Source organism: Micromys minutus, assembly GCF_963924665.1.
Source record: "Micromys minutus genome assembly, chromosome: 3".
NCBI lineage: Eukaryota > Metazoa > Chordata > Mammalia > Rodentia > Muridae > Micromys > Micromys minutus.
This window is the reverse complement of record NC_137972.1, coordinates 242585-264226: the sequence shown is the minus strand read 5'-3', so window position 1 is coordinate 264226 and position 21642 is coordinate 242585. Positions and strand designations below refer to the sequence as shown.

Sequence of the window (21642 nt, the reverse complement as noted above, 5' to 3'; positions counted from 1 at the left end):
TCTTTAATCTGTTTATCTCCTTGAACACGGGATTTAGTTACATTCCACTTTTTGGTGCCCCTTTAATCCTTGAACTATACATTTTGTATTTTTAATTTCTCAGCTTACTCTGTTTCATCAAAATGCTCTTTATAATAATGAACCACAGGATAGAGTCTATGATAGGCTGTTTTGAGATTTCTTTTGCCAATGCAATTCATCTTAAGTCACCTTAGCTTTAGGCAGACTCTTCAGACAAGCAGGGGTATAAAGCAGTCACTTTCTTTGAAACCTCTCGAGCCAGGTTCTCACATTTTAAATCCTCCTCAGCACCACCATCTTCTATGCTTCTACTAGTATGGAGAACTTAAGCAGAGCTTAAAGCATTCAACTGCTTTCCTAACCTAAAGTCTTCAAATCCACATTTTTATGAACAAAAGCATAGTTAGGTCTATCACAACAATACCCCAGTCCCTGATTTCCAGTGACCAGCATTACAGTAGAGTTGTGGAACTAAGGATAGAAGATGTATGGCAACAGCGAGAACAGAGATACTAACTACCAGTTGACATTCAAACAAGTGGCCCTGAAAGGAAATTAAAGTCAAGGTCTGATAATTCTGTTGCTGATTTTTGGTATTTTCTTCATAGTATATTTTAGTCTTTAATAATTAAGACCTTCCACAATCTGACAGTCTCTGCAATGCTGAATTCTCTCTTTAAGGAGAAATAATGTTTCCTATACTTCCCTTAGTTTTAGTTTTCTGAATATAATTTGTTTAGGCTGTCTTTTATACAAGGGGATGGAATGTGGGGGTGAGCACACAGAGGGAGGTGTCTTGTCAGTTGTTAGCTAGGAGATTTAGGGCTTAACTGCCTTCTTGGGACATCTGGGCACCATATATTGTGGAGCTCCAGAATTCACATTAGCAAAGCTGTAACTTATCTTGTATAAACACCACGGTGCCTGTGACTGCGAACACAGAGTGTAGTTAATTCTTGTGTAGATACCAGGGCCCTGGGAAGAGTCTATGCTTTCACATAGGGGGAATGGGGTGAGGAGGCCACATGTGGGGCTTGGGATCCTGACTTCCTGACTGCACATAAGCTGTGAGTGTTGGGTGAGCTTTGTACTCTCGATAATTCTTCCCAACCCCCGAACCTCTCCCTATAAAAACCCCCAGCTTTCGAGTCTGAGGGTTGATACCTTTGTCTCCTGTGTGAGATACGTATTGGCCCGGAGTTCCGCCATTAAACTACCTCGTGCTTTTGCAGCAAGAAGGTCTCTCGAATTTCATTGGGTAACCCTGTGTCCCGAGACTCGAGTGGGAGTCCCCAAAAGGGGGTCCTACAGCCCTAGTAGCTTGAGCCATCTTTATTTATACAATCATAAACCTGTTACCCTGAGCAATGTTATTGTTTGTTTTTATTCAAAGAAATCATAATATCAGTCATACAAAAGCCTCATATGTTCGCCTAATGAAAGACCCCCGGAGGGTATCTTCCGTCTGAAGAGACCCGTCCCAAGGAACAGCGAGACCACTCACTTCGGATGCAAGTAGCAAGAGGTTTATTTAGATACACAGGTACCTGTGGGCGCACAGTCTCTCGGAGGACTTGCGCGCCGGACAAAGGGGCAGTCCCCTTTTTATAGGGCTTGGGGGGCAGAAGCAAGGTACAGAAGCAGAAGCATAGCAACAGGGTTTTAATTGGTTAGTTTAAATATGGCCAGGGAGTGAGCCCAAGGACATGGCTCTAAGGAAACAGCTCCTGATACCAGCTGGGGCTGCAGCTTCCTGAGAATAGTTGCCTTGGGCTTATCTAAGTGTGGGAACTATGGCAGACATATGGCTCCAAGGACACAACTCTTGGTTCTAGTCGGGGGCTGCAGCTTATCTGAAAGCTGGGCTTGTCTGAATGTCTTCCTTTCTTTGTCTATTGCTAGCTGGCCGCCCACCGGTATCTTGCTTGGCCACCTGGGACCCCGACCCAGCCTGCACAGCCTTACAGACCCAAGTTCTCAGAAGAGGAGGGCGGCCTTGGCCCCTCCTTTGGGACAAGGAGTTGTTTTTTGTCCTTGCTTTAACATGTGTGGCAGGATGTCCTTGCCTCAACATGTGTAGCAGGATGTCCTTGCCTTGGTCCAGGTGGTCAACTGCAGATATTTTTGTTCTGACAGAGACTGGGCTGTCCTCTGGCTCACTTTTGTTTCAGTATTTTTTATCCCTGCCTGCTCTGGGCCTAGCACGAAATGGCGTTACTGCAGCTAAAGCAGGAGAGGGTCTTTCACTAATACTTTGCCTTCCTCCTTCTTCCCCCTTGGCCAGTCACCCCCAACCTTATTTTGTACTACAAAGAACAGTTTGAGCAAGGCAAAAATAGATGTCTAGCCAACTATGTCCTGTGGATATGAGCACGTGCCCAGCTGGCAGCAAATGTGGTTACACAGTTGTGTAAGGACCTTTTGTAGGTATAAGTTCATTCGTTCCCCTCTATCTGAGACCAGCTCGGGCAAACAACAGGTTCTTCCAGAGCCGGAGCGAGGATTGAAAGAAGAAAGACTGAAAGGAAATTAAATTCAAGATCTGAAAACTCATGTAAGTTGGGGCAAAAAGGGTAATTTGTAAGCTTAAAGGCCTAGGACTGAGAACTTTGTAAAACAAGTCCAGGCATGTCCAGCTAAGCCCATTGTTAAAACATTCCTGAGGCTAGGTTAACTGACCATAAAGATAAGATAGGAATGTAGAAGCTTGTCCAGGCTGTCTTTTACTACTGAGTCACGGGTCATATGAGCCCCTCCCGAGTCTATTTAAAAGTTATATGTTAACCACTTGTATCCTGACTTAGATAAGCATCTGCTCCACCAGTCTCCTGGCTTCCCGACTTTACGTAAAGTTCTGTTGACGCATAGTCACGCTGTGGGTGTTGGGTGAACCTTGTACTCTTCCCAGCCCCTGACCTTCTCCCTATAAAAACCCCTAGCTTTCGAGTCTCAGGGTCGATTCCTCTGCCTCCTGCTTTTGCAACAAGAAGGTCTCTCGCATTTCATTGGGTAACCCTGTGTCCCGAGACTCGAGTAGGGGTCCCTGAAAGGGGGTCGGTCCTACAAGACAAGTTAGTTAAAGCTGCATCATGACTTCGGCCTGACTTGAGGCCTAAGCCTCGTGGCCAAAGTGAAGCTTGGTTTTATTTGTCCTCTTTTTAAATCATTTTAATTACATGCAAAAAGGTAACATGGGTTCTGAGACTGGGATCAATCGAGATAACAACCAAAGATCCTGTAAACATCTTACAGGAGGTCCGGTGAAAGGGTCAAGGGCAAAAAGGAGGTCTCAAAGGACAAAGAGAATGCTGAGCCTACCTTGGCTGAATCTGCCCAGTGGGGAGCTACGTTCTTAAGGATAACGCCTGGAGCATCTTCAAATAGGATTGTACTTCCCTATGCCACATTCTTAAAAGCCCTGCCCCTTCAGATGTAGATGTACTTCCTTGTAGCCTTATTCTTGAGAGCCCTGCCCAAACTTCAGTTGTAGAAGTGCTGGATACTAGCCCTTACAGGGTGTAGCAGAAGCCAGATTCCTGCCTTGGCCAGCCCCAGGCTGTCCTGGGATAATATAATTAATATTACTCCGCCATCAACTGTTCAGAGGTGCCAAAAGTGCTCTCTGCACCCCTCTATCTTTGAAATTACAATATAAAGTTAGTCTTTTCCCCAGCCATCAAATAGCATTCCTCTGTTTCCTCTGTCATAATACTTTTTAATTGCAGAGATGTGCTCATTGTACCAAACAACCTTTCCTAACCATTTTTTAAGCCTTTGTTAATCAGACATGGCTTCCCCATTTTTCAAGTCTTTGTTAACCAGACAAAACTTCCCCAGAACAGTTATACAAGCAGGGCCCACTTCTCTCCACAACTATTACAAGCATACTCAGTGGGACTGTAGCTGCCTTTTTAGGGACATGATTATGTGTCCCAAAAATCCAGAATTAATGGCCACATCTGGATGATTGCTAGAGGTCTCCAGAGAAGAGAGGAGGCTTTTACCTCTTGAAATAATTTTGAGAAAAACAGAATCATCCATGGGACTTTCAGGTTACATGGTCCTGGCCTTGCCCATGACTGACAAGGTAAAACTAAATATTTCTATGGGTATAAATAGAATAGCAAAAGAAAGGAGAATTGTAGCACACAGGATCTAGGTAGTAAGCATTGAGGCTACCAAAATTCACCCACAGATCCTTGCTTTGTGAAGAGGGGTTTCCATGGGTCTGGCTGCATGGAATGAGTTTCATTATCAAAGCCCTCATATGCTGTGCCCTGCAAATGCTGCCTGGCCACTGCTACCTGGTACCGACTTCTGCCTTAGGGTTTCATTGCTGCAATGAGACACCATGACCAAGGCAAGTCTTTTAAAAAGTAATAATTCAATTGGCACTGGCTTGCAGTTTCAGATCTAAGCTTACTTTTTATTTGTTTTCTCCTGACCACTTATCTAAGTCAAATTAGAGTAGCAGTGTGGTATGAACCTGGAGAGCCATAAAGAAAAACAAAAAACATCTAGTGTCTTTGAGTGTACACATAATCAAATCTCTCAGTAACCTAAAGTACCCACTCAATATATAAGTTACCAAATACAGGAGATGAAGAAGCCAAAAATGTATAAAAAGCTCTGCTTTGGGATACTCATGGCTCTGCCTTTAAAGAAAAATCCCTAAAGAGTGTGCTGGTATACGATAAACACTGCCTCCTGTAAAAGAGCCTTAGGTTTTATTTCTCTGGTTAGGAAGTCTATAACAGCAAAATTAACTTTGTGTCTGTAGAAATGTGGTCGTTGTCATATGTGGTGGTTGTCTGTGGTAAGGACAGAAGGACTAAAGTTAGGCCTTGTTACATAGCAAACATGTGCTGCTCTACTATTGAGCTGCATCTCCAGTTCCCTTTTTGCTTTAACATTTTAATAATAGATTTATATATTTCTCAGGGTATGGTGGCCCTTGCCTTTAATTCAGCACTTTGGAGGCAAAGGCAGAGGCAGAAGTTGACCCAGCCTTCCTGGTCAGTCAATGATAGACCTGGGAGAGGGGTTAAGGAGACAAGACAGGTCATTCTGATCAAGTCCTGTTTTTATTGCAAAGAGTTAGAGGTTATATACTGGAGAAAAAAACGGGGCAACAGGAAGTCTGATGTAGATATTGCCATGGTAACTGGCCACAGGCGGAAAGTACCTAATGGAAACAGTTCTAGATACAGTAAATGGAAACTTATGCAAGAAGGGAAACTAAAGTGAGAATTTATGCAAGTGAGAACTTGCATAAGTGAGAACTTATGCAAGAAGAGAAACTAAAGTGAGAACTTGCATAAGTGAGAACTTGCACAAATGAAAACTTATGCAAGAAGAGAGACTAAAGCAGGCTTTGTTAGTAGCTTCAGAAATGGTATATGAATTTATAAATGGCAACGGTGATGTCAAAGCAGTAGTACTGTGGTGAGGGCTCCCCAGAAGAAGCAGAAGCAGAGGAAAATGGATCTCCTTGAGGTCAAGACCAATCTGGTCTACTTAGTAAGTTTCAGGCTAGCCATGCCTACATAGTGAGATCCAATCTCAAAAATAAGAAAAGATTTGTTTGTTATGTGTATAAGTATTTTATCTGCATGTGTGTAACTGCATGCCTGGTGACAAAGTAGGCCAGAAGAGGGCTCTGGTTTTCTATGGATCTGAAATTACTGATGTTTCTAATACTGTTGCTCATTGAACTGATGATCCAGGAGTCCCATATTTTGATGAGAGCCGGACAAAAGGAGGTCAGTGGAAGAATGGATGCTTAGCTAAGGTTAGGCCCTAGGTTCAATCTCCAGCATCCTGAGACAAACAGATATACTCAACAACAAAAGAGCCCCAAAGATAGAGTATAGTTTGAATGTGAAATATCTGAGAGGTTCGTGTATTTGAACATGTTGTGGGACCATTAGGGAAGATTATGGAATCTTAAGAGGTAAAACCTTGCTAGAAGAGGAGCATCACTGGGATGTGTGTGTGTGTGTGTGTGTGTGTGTGTGTGTGTGTGTGTGTGTGTAGTCACTCTGCTTCCTGGCTGTCATGCCAACCTCATGATCTTCCTGACATGCTTTCCAGCCAACAGTGGTTAAGTAAGTCATGTTGAATGCTTTCCTTTTTGCGTCACATGGATTATTACTCTGCTTCATTTGCAAGGAATCCCCACAGGTTATGACCTCAGTATGTCTTCCTAGGGATACAGTGGTACTTGTTGGACACTGAAGAAATAGTAGTTGTACTTGGAAAAATTCTCCACCCATTTTATATTTCATTTTATTAAAAATAGGATCTTGGGATATCACGTGTTCTCTCTCATCGAAGACTGCTAACACCAAATCTTTAGATGTGAATATACAACCTGAAGTAATTATAAAATCTAGGAAAGTAAAATTGGACGATTGCTAGGATGTGGGTGAGTGGGAGAGAGGAGAATAGCAGGGCACAAGTGATATAACTAGGAAAATGGGAAAGGGAAGGGAGGTAAATACAGAAGTGAGAAAGAGGGTAAGTGGGAATAAGATACAAGTGATCAGATAAGGGAAATGGGAAAGGTGGGCTCTTTAGAGAGAGGGAGGTAAATATAGAAGAAAGAGGGGGGTGGGTAAAATAACTATGGATATCTGAAAAAGACACAAGAAATTATACTATTAACTATTTACCTAAAAACCCTATAAATACATTATAATCTTGCATTTAAATATATTATAATTAACTTTTCTCACCTGGGTTGAAGGTGCTCCATCAAAGAGACAAGGATCACCTAACAAACTCCAATACTAGACAAGAGACACTCTTTAATGAGTTGTTGGCCAGGACTGTCCAAGAGACTCCCCAACCTTACAGTTTATTGCTATTGTCCTTAGTTACCACCCAGAAGTGAAGGATAAGTCCCTATTGGTAAAGACACCATGCACATCAGAAACGTCCCAGAGACCCTCAATCTGTAACAGACCTAAATTCCTCCTCTCAGAGGACTAGCTTTCATGGTACCAGGAGACACCATGGAGGCATGTATATGAAAGAGACAACCAATAGTCCTACTCAGCTCTGAACCTATAAAACACATCAATGATTAACTTGATAAAATAGCTGTAGTGGCACAAATGCTTTCATAGTAACCAACAACTCTTTAATTATACTTGATACAGGTTCAACAAGAGGACAACCTTGTCTGGTACTGGAAGCCTAGCTAACTACTTAGTACTAGTGAAGTCATGGTTATTGGAGGACAATCCACAACCATTAGTTTACTAAATCAGCATAATCCTTCCCTAAGAACAATCTATAAGCATTTGTCCTTATACCCACAGACAAATGTAGTCTTCACCCTTCACGAAGGGAACTTTTCTTTTAACTGAGACTCCTATAGAAAACCACAATCAATCAAAATGCAGCACTGGGGAGTCCAGTCACAGTGGATATACCTAGAAAATACACTTACACCTATGGCTCAGGGAATACTGTGGAAGAGGGGAGTGGTATAAAGATAAGGAGAGTCAGAAGAATAGGGACTTTGCTGTACAGTTTTGTCTCCTCTGAATATCAGAAGCTACATCTATAATGTTTCACCAACACAGCTGCCAAAATCCAGGCTGAACAAGGATGGCATTCATGGCCAAACCAAAGTGGATGGAGAAAGGCTCACTAGGCCTCAACATTACCCAAACAACTGTAGATATCTGAGAAACCTGGGAGCAAGAAAGGTGGTCTTCCCCAGGGAAAAGCACACAATTGATAAGTGTCAAACACATTATATAGACTGAGCAGGTTATATTCAGAATCTATGTGCATATGTGACCCGGCCAGCAGGTCAGTCAACAATAGACCTGGGAGAGGAGGTGAGGACACTCGAAGGAATTGGGCAAGACAGAACATTCTGATCAAGTCCAAATATTTACTACAAGGGGTTACAGGTTTATACTGAAGAGAAAACAGGGCAATGGGAAGACTAACATAGATATTGCCATGGTAACTGGCCAAGGGTGAAAGTAGATTACAGTGTGAAGTACCTACAGGAAAACAGCCTTAGCTACAGTAAATAGAAATGTATACAAGAAGAGAAACTAAATCAGGCTTTGTTAGTAGCTTTAGAAATGGTAGATGAGAAAATGTGCCACTGGAGCCAGAGACGACACTCAGATCCCTTGAGCCTCTCACCTGTGTCCTAATCAGGATCATCTCCCTAAAGATCCATCAAAATGGACTTGGAAACCCCACCCACATTCTTGTAGCTCGCTGCACAGAGCATGGTGAGGAAGGAGGTGCTGACCATCTCTACTCTGCGGGACCTACCAAGGGAGCACTTCCCACCACTGTTCAAGGAGGCTGACACTCAGAGGAAAGCAAAGATGATTAAGATCCTGGTGGAATACTGGCCCTATCCTTGCCTTCTTGTTGGGTTGCTGGCAGATAAGTCCAACTTGGAGACCTTTCAGGCTATACTTGATGGAGTTGACACATGGCTGAAATGGAAGTATCGCCCTAGGATGGGGAAGTTTCAAGTGGTTGATTTGAGGAATGGATACCATGACTCCTGGAATATGCATGCTGGAAGAGAGGGTAGAAACCAATCAATAGAAACTATGTTTGAGAAGCAAATAACAAAGATCCACTCAAGGAGGCAGTGTTGTGACCTTTCCTTCAAGTCTTCTCAGCATGAAGATAAACACCAAACATGTTTGTTGCAGTGGCCCAAGGACAGAAAGGGTTTCCTGCATTTGTGCTGTAAGAAGTTGGAAATTGGAGCATTAGAAGTGTCCAAGGTAAGGAAGGTGTTAAAAACTTTACAGTCAGAGTTCATCAAGGAGTTGGAACTAAATACAGTGGGGAATCTGTCTAAATTGGCAAAACTTGTACCTTGCATCAGCAAGATGAGAAATCTTCACAAACTCATGTGAGTACGGATCTTCGGAAGAAGTACTTACACATACGTAGAGAGGAGTAATGTCTCCAAGATCATTTCTCTGTTGTCCAAACTCAGCTGTCTTCAGCATCTCACTATTGATAATGTCTATTTTCTCAAAGGCCACATGGATAAGTTGTTCAAATGTCTGGAGGCTCCCTTGGTGTCCCTGACTATCACTCTGTGCCAGATCTCCCAGTTAGACTTGGAGTCATTTGCCCAGCACTGGAACTACAGTCAGCTTAAACAACTGTGCTTGAAAGGTGTTTCTTTGACTTCATTGAATGTCACGCCTCTCAGAGTTTTTTAGTGAGTGTTGTGAAAGACCCCCGAAGGGAGACCCTCACTCAAATCCCAGGAGAGGCGCGCACCCAGCGAGGCACCGAGACCAGACTTGCTGCAATCGCACGAGGAATTTTATTGAAAGTGAAACAGAGCGAGATCTCAGGCCAGCATGCTGGGGTCGAGACTCATACACCACACAGGGGTAGAGGAGTTCGACCCCAGCCTGAACTTGTGACGGGCTTATAAAGGCAAAAACCACAAAAGAGGGGGAGGACAGGGGGAGAATGAGGAAATTCAAAGGGGAAGAGTCATACGCCTGGGGCACACCTAGGGCGTTGAAACATTCCACAAAGGTGATCGGGACCTTCTGTGGTTATTCTGGGAACTCAAATCTCAAGAAAGTTCCGGGTGCAATTACCTGCAGAGGAGAGGACCCTAGGGCAAGGAATCAGTGTCCTTTGACAACTTTTTACTCTTCAGTTGGAGACACTCTGCAGACTCTGATTAGAAGACTGTAGGATGAATGACTCTCACCTCAGAATCATTCTGTCTGCCCTGACCCAATGCACCCAGTTCACTAGCATCAATTTTTATGACAATAACATCTCCATGGATGCTCTGAAGAACCTTCTGTACCACACTACCAACAAGAGCCAGCTGACTATGGAACAGCATCCTGCTCCAGTAGAGTTCTATAATGAGTGGAGTTATGTTGAAGTAGAGATATTTCTCCAGCTTTGTGAGGAGCTCATGAACACACTCATAGCTATAAGGCAGCCCAAGTCACTCTGCTTTGGTACATATTCCTGCTACAACTATGATACACATTGTATCTATGAAAAAAAGGCTACATTTTCTGGATGCTTGGAATAACAACAGGAATATTCCTTCTGGATAGTATGAATGCCTAGGGACTGGTTTCTCATCCAGAGGACTCAGAAAAAATGGTTTTGGACATTTCTTAGTATGATGCAAACAATGGTCCAAACTCCTATAAGAACTGACTTCTTCACTGGCTTTCTCCTACATGTGAAGTCATGGTCAGATGCTGAGAACCTGATATTCTTTCTGTGGTGTGCTTCTTGGTTGATTGGTTCTCAAGATTATAGTCAGGACAGTTCTTTGACTGTACACAGGGATGGAGGGATACTGTGTTGTTTAAGTTTTTTTTCCATAAGGCCTCTCAACGTGCAATGAAGCTATTCTGACATTTCCACTTTTGTATCTGCCCAGTGGGTCATATATGTAAAGTCTTGAAGGTAGTAATGCAAAGTCAAAGCTTGAGGATGGGAGTTTTGGTGAATGAACAGCAGATTGCAATACAGGGTAGTCAAGCTATTAGGATCTGTGGGGGCATCGAAGATAGCTGAAGCACACAAAAATGAGCAAAGGGATGGAAGCTCAGCAACATTTTTAATCCTTTTTATTTCTAATGGTGCCTTGTAGCTTAGGCTGACCCTGAACTCCATCTCCTTTTATTTAACCGCACTTACAGATTCATGAGGTCACTAACAGAAACCTCCAAGGTCAGCTTGTGGACCACCTGACTTTGAGGCCCTGTTCTTCAGGGTTCCCAACCTCTGGTCAGCCTGTTGCACATTAATGGTTCCATGAAATGGACAGAAGTTCCTGTCCTCTCTGAACGTATTGCCATTCCCTAGGAACTACATAATAGATGTGCCTGAGTCTAGCCATTGTGTTTCCTTGTATCTATATAATCAATAAAGAATGTGGCAAAAAACAAACAAAGAAAGAAATGGTAGATGAAGTTAAATGGCAATGGTGATGTTAAGGCAATAGTCCTGTGGTGAAGGCTCCCCACACATATGCATATACAAATGTATATGTAATCACAATTAGTGGGAAGAAAAGAAGCCACAAAATTGAAGGAGAGCATGGAGGAGTGTAACATATATGGGAAGGTTTAGAGGAAGTGAGGGAGAAATGTTGTAGTTATATTATAATCTCAAAAATAAAACCAAAAGGAAAAGAAACATGCCATCTGAGGGAAAGTGGTTCAACAGTTACAAGTGCTTCCTGCTCTTGCAGCACACCTAATTTGGATTCTTAGCACTTATGCTGGGAGGCTCATAAACTCTAGCTCCCAGAGATCTAAAATTTCTTGAGCACCTATACTCACATGCATACACCCATACACCGACATCACACACACACACACACACACACACACACAATTAAAAATAATAAGAATAAATCTTGAAAATGTTCTTATATTTATTGAAAGGAGTATTTGACTTAAGCCAGGCTGATTCCATGACAGGCTGCAAACTAGCAGTTCAGAAGACCAGGTCTGAGTTTCTATTTCCCAGAACTGGACAAGTCAATTACTGAAATAATTGCAGGCTTACGTTCAAGGTACCCTTCCCCAGCTTACAAAAGGATATTTAGTCAAATTTGTGACCAAGAGGTCAAGAGCTACCCTTCCTTAGCATGAACCAATAACCAAGTGTGCTATTTGATATCTATTTCTATATCTATCTATCTATTTATCTATCTATCTATCTATCTATCTATCTATCTATCTATCTATCTGTTATCTACCTGTATGATATTCTATATCGATATATAAATTCTATACCAATGTAAGAAATTGTAATTTCAATTTCATATCAGTTATAAAGATTTCTATCAATATAAGGATATATATGGCTACACAATGCTTTGCTCAAGAATAAATTTAGTAGTCCATCTTATCTATTTCCTCCCTGTTCAAATTATGACCATTCCCAAATTATCCCTTAAGATGACAACCTATTTATAATTACTAAAATAACTGTAAACATACACACAAACCTAAAGAATCAAGTTGACAACTCTCCATGATTTCTTTCTGCTGAATAGAGGTGACAAGAAATTCTTTGGGGGGGGGGAGGGACAGAAAAATTAGAAAATTGGTTAGATTTAAAGCTAGCTTTAATATCTGTTATCCAGTCTTTGTATACTTAGAATGCTCAGGGCTTGACTGACATTCTGATTGGATTCATCTGAAAGTTTGGATGAGGCAAGATCATCTGGAATTAGTAGTAAATTCTGAAGTGATTCTGTAAGCAAGTCTCTGAACAGCATCAGTAAATAGAGTACTGGAAAAGCAATTCAGCATATCTGGGGATTAATCTTGTCAATGTTGTACATTCTGTAATATATCAATCTCACAACCAAACTTTTAGTACCATTAAGATACTCATATGGTTTGGGCAGGGTGCACGGGTCAGTTAAGGATGAAATTTTGCTCCTTGTTTGAGCAGAGAAAAGACAACTATCTTTTTGTGTTTTGTTTTGTTAAAGATTTGTTTGTTTGTTTATGTACACTGTAGCTGTTGTCAGAGATACCAGAAGAGGGCATCAGATCTCTTGTTACAGATGGTTCTGAGCCACCATGTGGTTGCTGGGATTTGAACTCAGGACCTATGAAAGAGCAGTCAGTGCTCTTAACTACTGAGCCATCTCTCCAGTCCCTGACAACTGTCTATTTTACAAGTTAATTCTATCAATAACCAATTGTAATAAAACTTCATTCATTCATATGAAGGAGGACATGAAGAATCTTAAGGATTGTTGTCTCATTTTAGGTGAAGTTTTGGCTAGAGACATTTTTATGTCTAAGCCAGTTACTGGACTGTTGCCATGTCTAAGAATCAGCATATATATTTACCTGTCTTGTTTTATTTTCTCAATTTTTTTTTCGAGATTTTTCAGGTGGACTTCTCCTGTGATATCTGATTGATATCACTCTGGAAGGGGTCTGGAGCTTTTTCTCCTTTCCTGTCAACATAGGTACAGAGCCTCTCTCCCAAAACAGCATGTCCTTGGTCCAATAACTAAAAATCATTAAAAGTATAGCTTAACTTTTCTCCCATAGGAATGTTAATATAACCACCAATCTTGAAACCGCACACATTTTGCTAATTAAAACAATTTAAAGCAATTAAAGCAATCTAAACAAATATTCTCTGTTGAGACAGTGCTTCTTTGCTATCTCCTACTGAAAAGAAATTAAATTCAAGGTCTAAAAAACTCATGTAAGTTGGGACAAAAAAGGGTAGTTTGTAAGCTTAAAGGCCTAAGACTGAGAACTTTGTAAAACAAGTCCAGGCATGCCCAGCTAAGTCCATTGTTAAAACATTCCTGAGGCTAGGTTAAGTGACCTTAAAGATAAGATAGGAATGCAGAAGCTGGTCCAGGCTGTCTTTTACAACTGAGTTATCAGTCAAATGAGCCTCTCATTGAGTCTATTTAAAAGTAAATTAGATGTTAACCACGTGTATGCTGACTTAGATAAGCATCTGCTCCACCAGTCTCCTGACTTTCTAACTGCACATAAGCTGTGGGTGTTAGGTAAACTTTGTACTCTTGATAATTTTTCTCAGCCCCTGACCCTCTCTCCTGACCCTCCCTCTATAAAAACCCCTAGCTTTCCAGTATCATGGTCAATACCTCTATCTCCTGCATGAGATACGTATCGGCCCGGAGCTCCGCCATTGAACTACCTCGTGCTTTTGCAGCAAGAAGGTCTCTAGCGTTTTATTGGGTAACCCCGTGTCCCGAGACTCAAGTGGGGGTCCCCAAAAGTGGGTCCTACACTACCCCAACCTACATAAGATCAAGGCCTAAATTATTTATACATATGTGCACTTAAATCCTCCCTACTGTGGAGATTAATACCTCTGTGGGTATATATTGTAGTATGCCCCTTTCTCTTTATATAATTCTCAAGGCCTAAGCTTCTACTGTCTGAGATAGGTTAGGCTTTCTATTCCCTGCTTTTGATTTAATTTTCTTTTAAGACTGAATAATAATATTTATACATTTCTGTATTTAACTTTAATGAACTTTTCTTCTACTGGCTATATAAATCTATTTACAGGCTCTATTTTTGTCATAGTAGGGTAGGCAATCCCAGAAATCTCATGTGGTTTTACATGAGAATCTGCCCTGGCAAGACTTTTACATGTCTTTAAAGCATTTGTTCATTCATTCTCTCTACCTTCTCCATTCTGTGGAGCTTAATACTTGCTGTGCTTACCATATGGCTCTATGTCTCATTGTTTTCCTCCTAGCAGCTGGCCTGGCTTTTTGCACAGCCGGGCCTCTCAGCTTCTCAGTGTAAGCTCTTTGTATCAGTTTTGAACTGAGGGACGAAATCCCCCAGTGGTTGGAAAAAAAAACTATATATTTCCTTCTAGACTTAAAAGCAATTAAATCACATTTATAAATCTCTATCCTTTATTTATCTGGTGGCTGGAGGCAGGCAGTTTTTAATGTCTGCTTCTTACAGTCTTCTTCCTAGTAGGTGGTCCAGGGTAAATCCCTGCTGGCAGCTGTGTACCTTTGTTCTAGTTTCATGCACTGATACCTTGTGACTCTGCTCTGCTCACTGAGAAGCCAGTTATCTGCCCTACTAGATTTATATCATTTTCATGTGTTTATTCCATCCCAGAATTCCGAAATTATTTTTAATAGTGGGTTCTCAGTCACCATGATGTGTGCCATAGTAGTAGACACTTTTTAGCAGGAACACACCCTAAATAAGAACACCAGCTCTCTGTGAAACAAACAAAAATATAGACAAGCAAGATTTTTATTTGGTCAAAAATGACAGGAATCTGTCCCTAGTCTGAAGATCAGAGAACCTCTTTAGAATGCTTTTGCTATAGATGTATAGGGAAAAATCCATGAAGTAGAGATAAGATAAAAATAGTGAAGTTGGTTTACAAGTAGAAATCTTAGTCAGCTGAGCAAGTACTATATATTACAGTTAGCTTATAACTATTATATTATAACTATAACATAATTTATTATATTACAGTTATGGTTTTAGACTATAAATAGTTTTAATCTTAGCTAGTCAAGTATGACAGAGAATAGAGAGTTGGGTTTCCTATGTTTGACTTTGTTATAGATACATAAGGGGAAATGTTCCTCATGATTGATGGGATTTACCTAAATCTCATGGAGAAAAATGATTTCTTGTGTAAGCTGTTTCTTAGAATGTAAAATAATAGGGGATTTTAAACTGTAGGCTTTCCTTTAACATCTGGGTTAAGGCAAGGGTGTCTACTCTTACTGCTTTGATTCATTATAGTACTTCAAGTTTTAGCCAGAGGAAGCATTCAGGTCAAAGATAATAAAGGTACAGAAATAGGAAGAAAGGAAGGAAGCCAAATTTTTGTTTATAAATATGATTTTTGATTCTTATTTGTGTATTTGTGTGTGTGTGAGTGTGTGTGTGAGTATATTTATGTGTGTGAGTTTGTATGTGTGTATGTATGTTGTGTGTGTATGTGTGTTCAGTTTTTCTTTGTGTAAAAGCCCTGGCTGTCCTAAAACTTGCTTTGTATACCCAGATGGCCTTGAATTTACAAAGATCCACCTGTTTATACCTTCCAGTTGCTGGAATTAAAAATGTATGCCATTGTGCCTGACTCTAAATATGATTCTATACATTGAAAACTATAAAAAAAAATCAAAAGACCATTAGTATTGATGAAAAGATTTGGTAAAGTTGCAAGATACAAAAATTTCCACATATAAAAATCATCGTTTTGTTTGGGCTTTTACTCACTCCCTCCTCTTTCTGTTTTGTTTTGTTTTCCCTGAATCAGGATCTCTAGCATAGGTTGTAGCTGAAGATGACCTCTCTGATCTTTCAGCCTCCATATTCCAAGAGCTAGGATTACAGTGGTGTATAACTAGTTTATAAAGTGCTGGAGACTGAATTCAGGGCTTCCTGTATGCTATGCAAACACTCATACCAACTGAGATACACTCTCAACTACATTAGTTATATTTTGTGCACCAAGTATTTAATTGCTGAGAAATTTAATAAAACCATTCATAATAGCTACAAAAATTAAATTTCAAAGAATAAATTTGGACTGGAGAGATGGCTCAGAGGGTAAGATCACTGACTGTTCTTCCAGAGGTCCTGAGTTCAGTTCCCAGCAATCACATGGTGGTTCACAACCATCTATAATGGGATCTGATGCCCTCTTCTGTTGTGTCTAAGACAGCTATAGTGTACTCATATACATAAAATAAATAAATAATTCTTAAAAAAAAAAGAATAAATTTAACCAGGAAACTGAAAGACCTTTACAATGCAAATTATACCCTGATGAAAGGAATTGAAAACACACACACACACACACACACACACACATGAAGACTGAATGGAATTTATAGTGTCAATATAAAAAATTAGATCTAGATAATTTATAGAACTAGAAAAACTAATTCTAAAATTGCCAAAGCAATACTGAATTGAAAAAGAATAGGGGAGTGGCTGGAGAGATGGCTCAGTGGATAAGTGTTCACTGCTGTTGACTTTTGTTAACTTGTGCAGATCTTGCATGTGGGACCTGGATCTGAGAGTCTCAGAAAAGTGAACAGACTACAGTCTAATGGTTTAAACAACCCTATTTCAGTTTCAGTATATGCGAATGTACATGGTATCTACATGAATCAACTACAAAGAAAGAAACTATCCAAGGAAGGTTGTTTGAGTTCAGAAAAACATGATAAAAAACATGTAAATAAATGCCAATAAGCACATACTAAATATTATCAGAGCAATATTTTCTCAGAACTTTCTCAGAATTTAAACACAATTGCACATATTATAGATCATATCTGGAAAAGTTTAAAAGCAAGGCAGAAGGCAATATTCAGAATCAGAATACCCTGACTAGATTGAATTCTATAGCTATGTTCTGACATCCAACAAGAGTAAACACATATTATAAATTGAATGTTTGTCATAAGAGACATGAAATCATACCCAAGAACAATTCAGGGAACACAATGTACCTGAGGTAAAAGGCCCTCAGTCTTTTTTCCTAGAGGCTTTTTCACAGTTCCCCAAGCCATTTTTCACTATGCATCATTGTTTTGACCATGTTCTAACAACTGCTTTTTCAGAGGACAGGAGTTCTATACCTAGCATCTAAGTCATGACTCACAACTGCCTATAACTCCAGATCCAGAGTATCCAATATCCTTTTTTGGCTTTACTGGCACAGACACACACACACACACACACACACACACACACACACACACACACACACACACACACGGGGTGGGGAGAATAGAAATGTAAAAAGAGAAAATAAAACAAAAACAATATAGTTGTAATCATCACAATACTTGATTTGGAGAGCTATAGTAACCAAACCAATATGGTATTTGTTGTTGGGTATACACCAGAGAAGGCTATTCAGACATGGGTTTAAGCCAACAGAAAGTCTTTAATTAGCCATCTGGTGACTATACTGGGTATTTAAGATTCCAGTGTAGCCCTGAGCCTTTCTCAGGATGAGGTTTTAAGCACAAAACTGATGTCCTGTTTTGACATAATTAAGTTAACGAGAACAGTTAGCTAGAAGTGGAACTATAGAAGCAAAAAGAAAGGTTAGTACATTTACAGACTTTCCCAGAACTATGGACTTTGATGGACTGGCATTTTTAAAAAATGATTTATTTATTTTATTTATATGAGTACACTGTTGCTGTCATCAAACACACCAGAAGAGAGCATTGGATCCCATTACAGATGGTTGTGAGTCACCATGTGGTTGCTAGAAATTGAACTCAGGACCTCTGGAAGAGCAGTCAGTGCTCTTAACCTCTGAGTCATCTCTCTCCAGCCTGAATTTTTTTTTTTTTTTTTTTTTTTTTTTGGCAGTTTTATGCCTGAATAGTACTTTCATTATGAAATTAGTTGTGTTAAGGCAAGCATGGATCTATTAATGTTGTATGGTCCTTTTAGAGTATCTACATGAAAACAGACATATAAGTAATGGGACAGATGGCAGTTCCACAAGAATGTCTACAGTCAAGTGATTTTCAATAAATAAAGTTGAATTGAAAGGAAATTAAATTCAAGGTCTAATAATCCTGGTGCTGGTTTTTGGTATTTTCTTCATAGTATATTTTAGTCTTTAATAATTAAGACCTTTCACAATCTGACAGTCTCTGCAATGCTGACTTCTCTCTTTAAGGAGAAATAATGTTTCCTATACTTTCCTTAGTTTTAGTTGTCTGAATATGATTTGTTTAGGCTGTCTCTTATATAAGGAGATGGAATGCAGGGGTGAGCACACAGAAGGGGGTGTCTTGTCAGTTGTTAGCTAGGAGATTTAGGGCATAACTGCCTTCTTGGGACATCTGGGCACCATGGATTTCTGAGCTCTGGTATTCATAGTCATTAGCGAAGCGGTAACTTATCTTGTATAAACACCATGGTGCCTGGGACTTCAGAACCCCAGAGTGTAATTAATTCTTGTGTAGATACCAGGGCCCTGGGAAGAGGAAAATGGGGTGAAGATGTCATTGTGTGGGGCTCAGGCTCCTGACTTCCTGACTGCAGTGAGTATTGGGTAAGCTTTGTACTTGCACTAATTCTTCCCAGCGGACCCTCTCCCTATAAAAACCCCCAGCTTTCGAGTCTGAGAGTCGATACCTCTGTCTCCTGCATGAGATACATGTTGGCCCGGAGCTCCATCATTATACTGAAAGACCCCCGCTTAGCAACAGTAAATGCCATTTCTGTAAGGCTGTGCACACACAGGGCAGGCTAGGTCAGGGTCCCAGGTGGCCCAGCAAGATACCAGTGGGTGGCCAGCTAGCAATAGACAAAGAAAGGGAGACACTCAGACAAGCCCAGCTTTCAGATAAGCTGCAGCCCCCAACTGGTACCAAGAGTTGTGTCCTTGGAGCCATATTTCTGCCACAGTCCCTGCCAAACAAGATATCTGTAGTTGACCACCTGGACCTGGGTAAAGACACAATATTTTGCCATACATGCTGAGACAAGGACGAAAAACAATACCCCTGTCCCAGAAGAGGGGCCAAGGCCACCCTTTCTGAAGAACTTGAGGCTTGTCCCCAGTTCACCCTGGTTTCATTTAAACTAACCAATTAAAACCCTGTTGCTATGCTTCTGCTTCTGTACCTTGCTTCTGCCCCCCAAGCCCTATAAAAAGGGGACTGCCCCTTTGTCCGGTGCACAAGTCCTCTGAGAGACTGTGTGCCCACAGGTACCTGTGTAAATAAACCTCTTGCTACTTGCATCCGAAGTGAGTGGTCTCGCTGCTCCTTGGGAGGGGTCTCTTCAGACGGAAGATACCCTCTGGGGGTCTTTCAATACTACCTCGTGCTTTTGCAGCAAGAAGGTCTCTCACATTTTATTGGGTAACCCCATGTCCCGAGACTCGAGTGGGTGTCCCCAAAAGGGGGTCCTACAGAATAATGGATAGCCATTTGATAAATGGTGCTAGAAACTGTATATACATATGTAGAAGAAAAAAACTATATCTTACCGTACAAGAATCAACTCTAAATGGATCAAAAACTTATATGATACTAGGTGTGGTGGTATATACTGAAAGAGTTAAAATTTTAAGCTAAGCCCCACTAACCCTACCCTGGAGACAAGTATGCCTCAAGGCTAAGAATAACATAACATGTTTCAAGAAGTGGCCTGATCACAGACACCACAAACCATATGGTGTTGACAAAGTCTGACTCTGCAGTCCAGAGAAAAACAAGTATGAAGGTCAGTGTGCCCCAAAACAGGGTAGTCTGGAGTTGAATCATATCCAAAAGCAGACAGAAAATGCCAATTTGAATAAACCAATGTAATTTCTATGCATTTGTTGCTAACTACCTATGTAATTTTCCCTATAAATATGTCCCCCTAATTGAGTTCGGGGTCGACTCCTCTATCTCCTGTGTGAGATAAGAGTTGTCCTCAGAGTTCTGATTTCCTAAATACACCTCTTACCTGATTGCAGCAAGACTGGCTCTTTGTGAGTTCTCCCGGTACTTGAGTGAGGGGCTTCCCCAATTCAGGGGTCTTTCAATACCTTTTATCTAAGCACTTGAATTTCAGAGGCAGGTGAATCCCTATGATTTCAAGGCCTTCCAAAGCTATATAATAAGACTTGGTCTCAATAAACAAAACAAAGCAATAAATAAATCTTATATGAAAGCAACGGAACTAGAATCCAACTAGAAATCACAGCAGAAACCTCAGACATCAGTATAGAAAAAACTTTTTGGGTTAAGACCTCAAAGACACAAATAACAAAGACAAAACAGAAAACTAGCATTATATGAAATTAAGAAGTCTCTGTACAGTAAAGGAAATAATTGTCTCGCGCCCCACTTCCCACCGGCAGGAAAAGGCATGCAACAACAGGATTCTTCTGCGAACAACCTTTATTGTACAATACTCTGAGCAGGGGATCTCCCTGAGCAGGGGACTTCTCCTTTGAGCAGGGGACTTCTCCTTTGAGCAGGCGATCTCTCTTGGTGCTTGCCTAGTGGGATCTCCCTGGACAGGCGATCTCCCGCGTGCTTGCCTGTATAGAGATCTCCTCCTAAACCCTCGATCTCTCCTGGTCAGGGCATCTCCCCTACCTGGTCTTCTCTCCCGAATCTCTCTTGCCGAGTCTCTCTCTCACGTGCGATCTCCCTTACCGGGTCTCTCTCCACACGTGCGATCTCCCTTACCGGGTCTCTCTCCACATGTGCGATCTCTCTTACCGGGTCTCTCTCCACGTGGGCGAGAAATGCACTGCTATATATGCCTAAGAGACTTGTGTTGCTACCTGATTGGTGCATCCTCCAGTAGCTCATTCACATGCCCCGAGATTGGGCTATGACTTATGTGGTTGCCAAGCAACACGAGGGGAAAGGTTTTTGTAGGCTGAATAATGGGCGGGAATCTGGCGCCATCTATTGGCACCAACGGCTTCCTACAAATAATCGACAGAGTGAAGCAACAGCAATCAGAATTATAGACAATATTTACACTCTACTAATCTGAGAGAAGATTAACATGTAGAATATGTCGGGAACTCAAAAATCAGCAATAACAAAATAAATAATCCAATTTAAAATGGACACATGATCTGGATGGATATATCTTTTAAAAAAAAAAAGCAAAAAGATGTGAGAAATGTTCAACACATTAGCCATCAAGGGAATTCAAATAAAACCACAATAGGCAGAGTAGTAGAACACATGCTTAGCATGTGTACAGATCTAGGTTCAGTTCTCAATGCCAAACCAAACCACAGTGAGATACCATCTCACTTACTCAGAATGGCTGTTCTAAGAACAAAGCAGAACAAAAACAAAAGCATTTTGGTGAAGACATTGAGAAAATGGAACTCTCATACCTTATTGGTGTGAATAAAAATTATCATAGCTGTTGTAGATTATGGCATTTCCTCAAAGTATAGAGATTCCTCAAGGAACTAAAAATAAGTGATATGACCCAGTTCTCCCACCTCCAGATGTTTTTATCCAAATAAAACAAAATTAACACATTGAAGAGATTCATTGTTTATTAACAGCACTGTTCGAAATTGCCACAATTTGGGACCAATCCG

At 40.8% G+C, this 21642-nt stretch overlaps 1 protein-coding gene and 1 pseudogene across 2 annotated transcripts in view; both read left to right on the top strand.

Moving 5' to 3' along the window:
- Nucleotides 1-2474: 2474 nt before the first annotated feature.
- The window catches only part of LOC308418690 (centromere protein W-like), a gene marked incomplete at its 3' end in the record, with an annotated part of 58295 nt that continues 39127 nt past the window's right edge, over nt 2475-21642 (top strand). Inside the window, exon 1 of the mRNA XM_080914107.1 lies at nt 2475-2575. The remainder of the gene's footprint in view (nt 2576-21642) is intronic.
- Nucleotides 8235-10096, top strand: LOC308418337 (preferentially expressed antigen in melanoma-like protein 7; annotated as a pseudogene). Its single transcript has 3 exons — nt 8235-9239; nt 9555-9576; nt 9704-10096. The product of its transcript is annotated as a preferentially expressed antigen in melanoma-like protein 7 (transcript).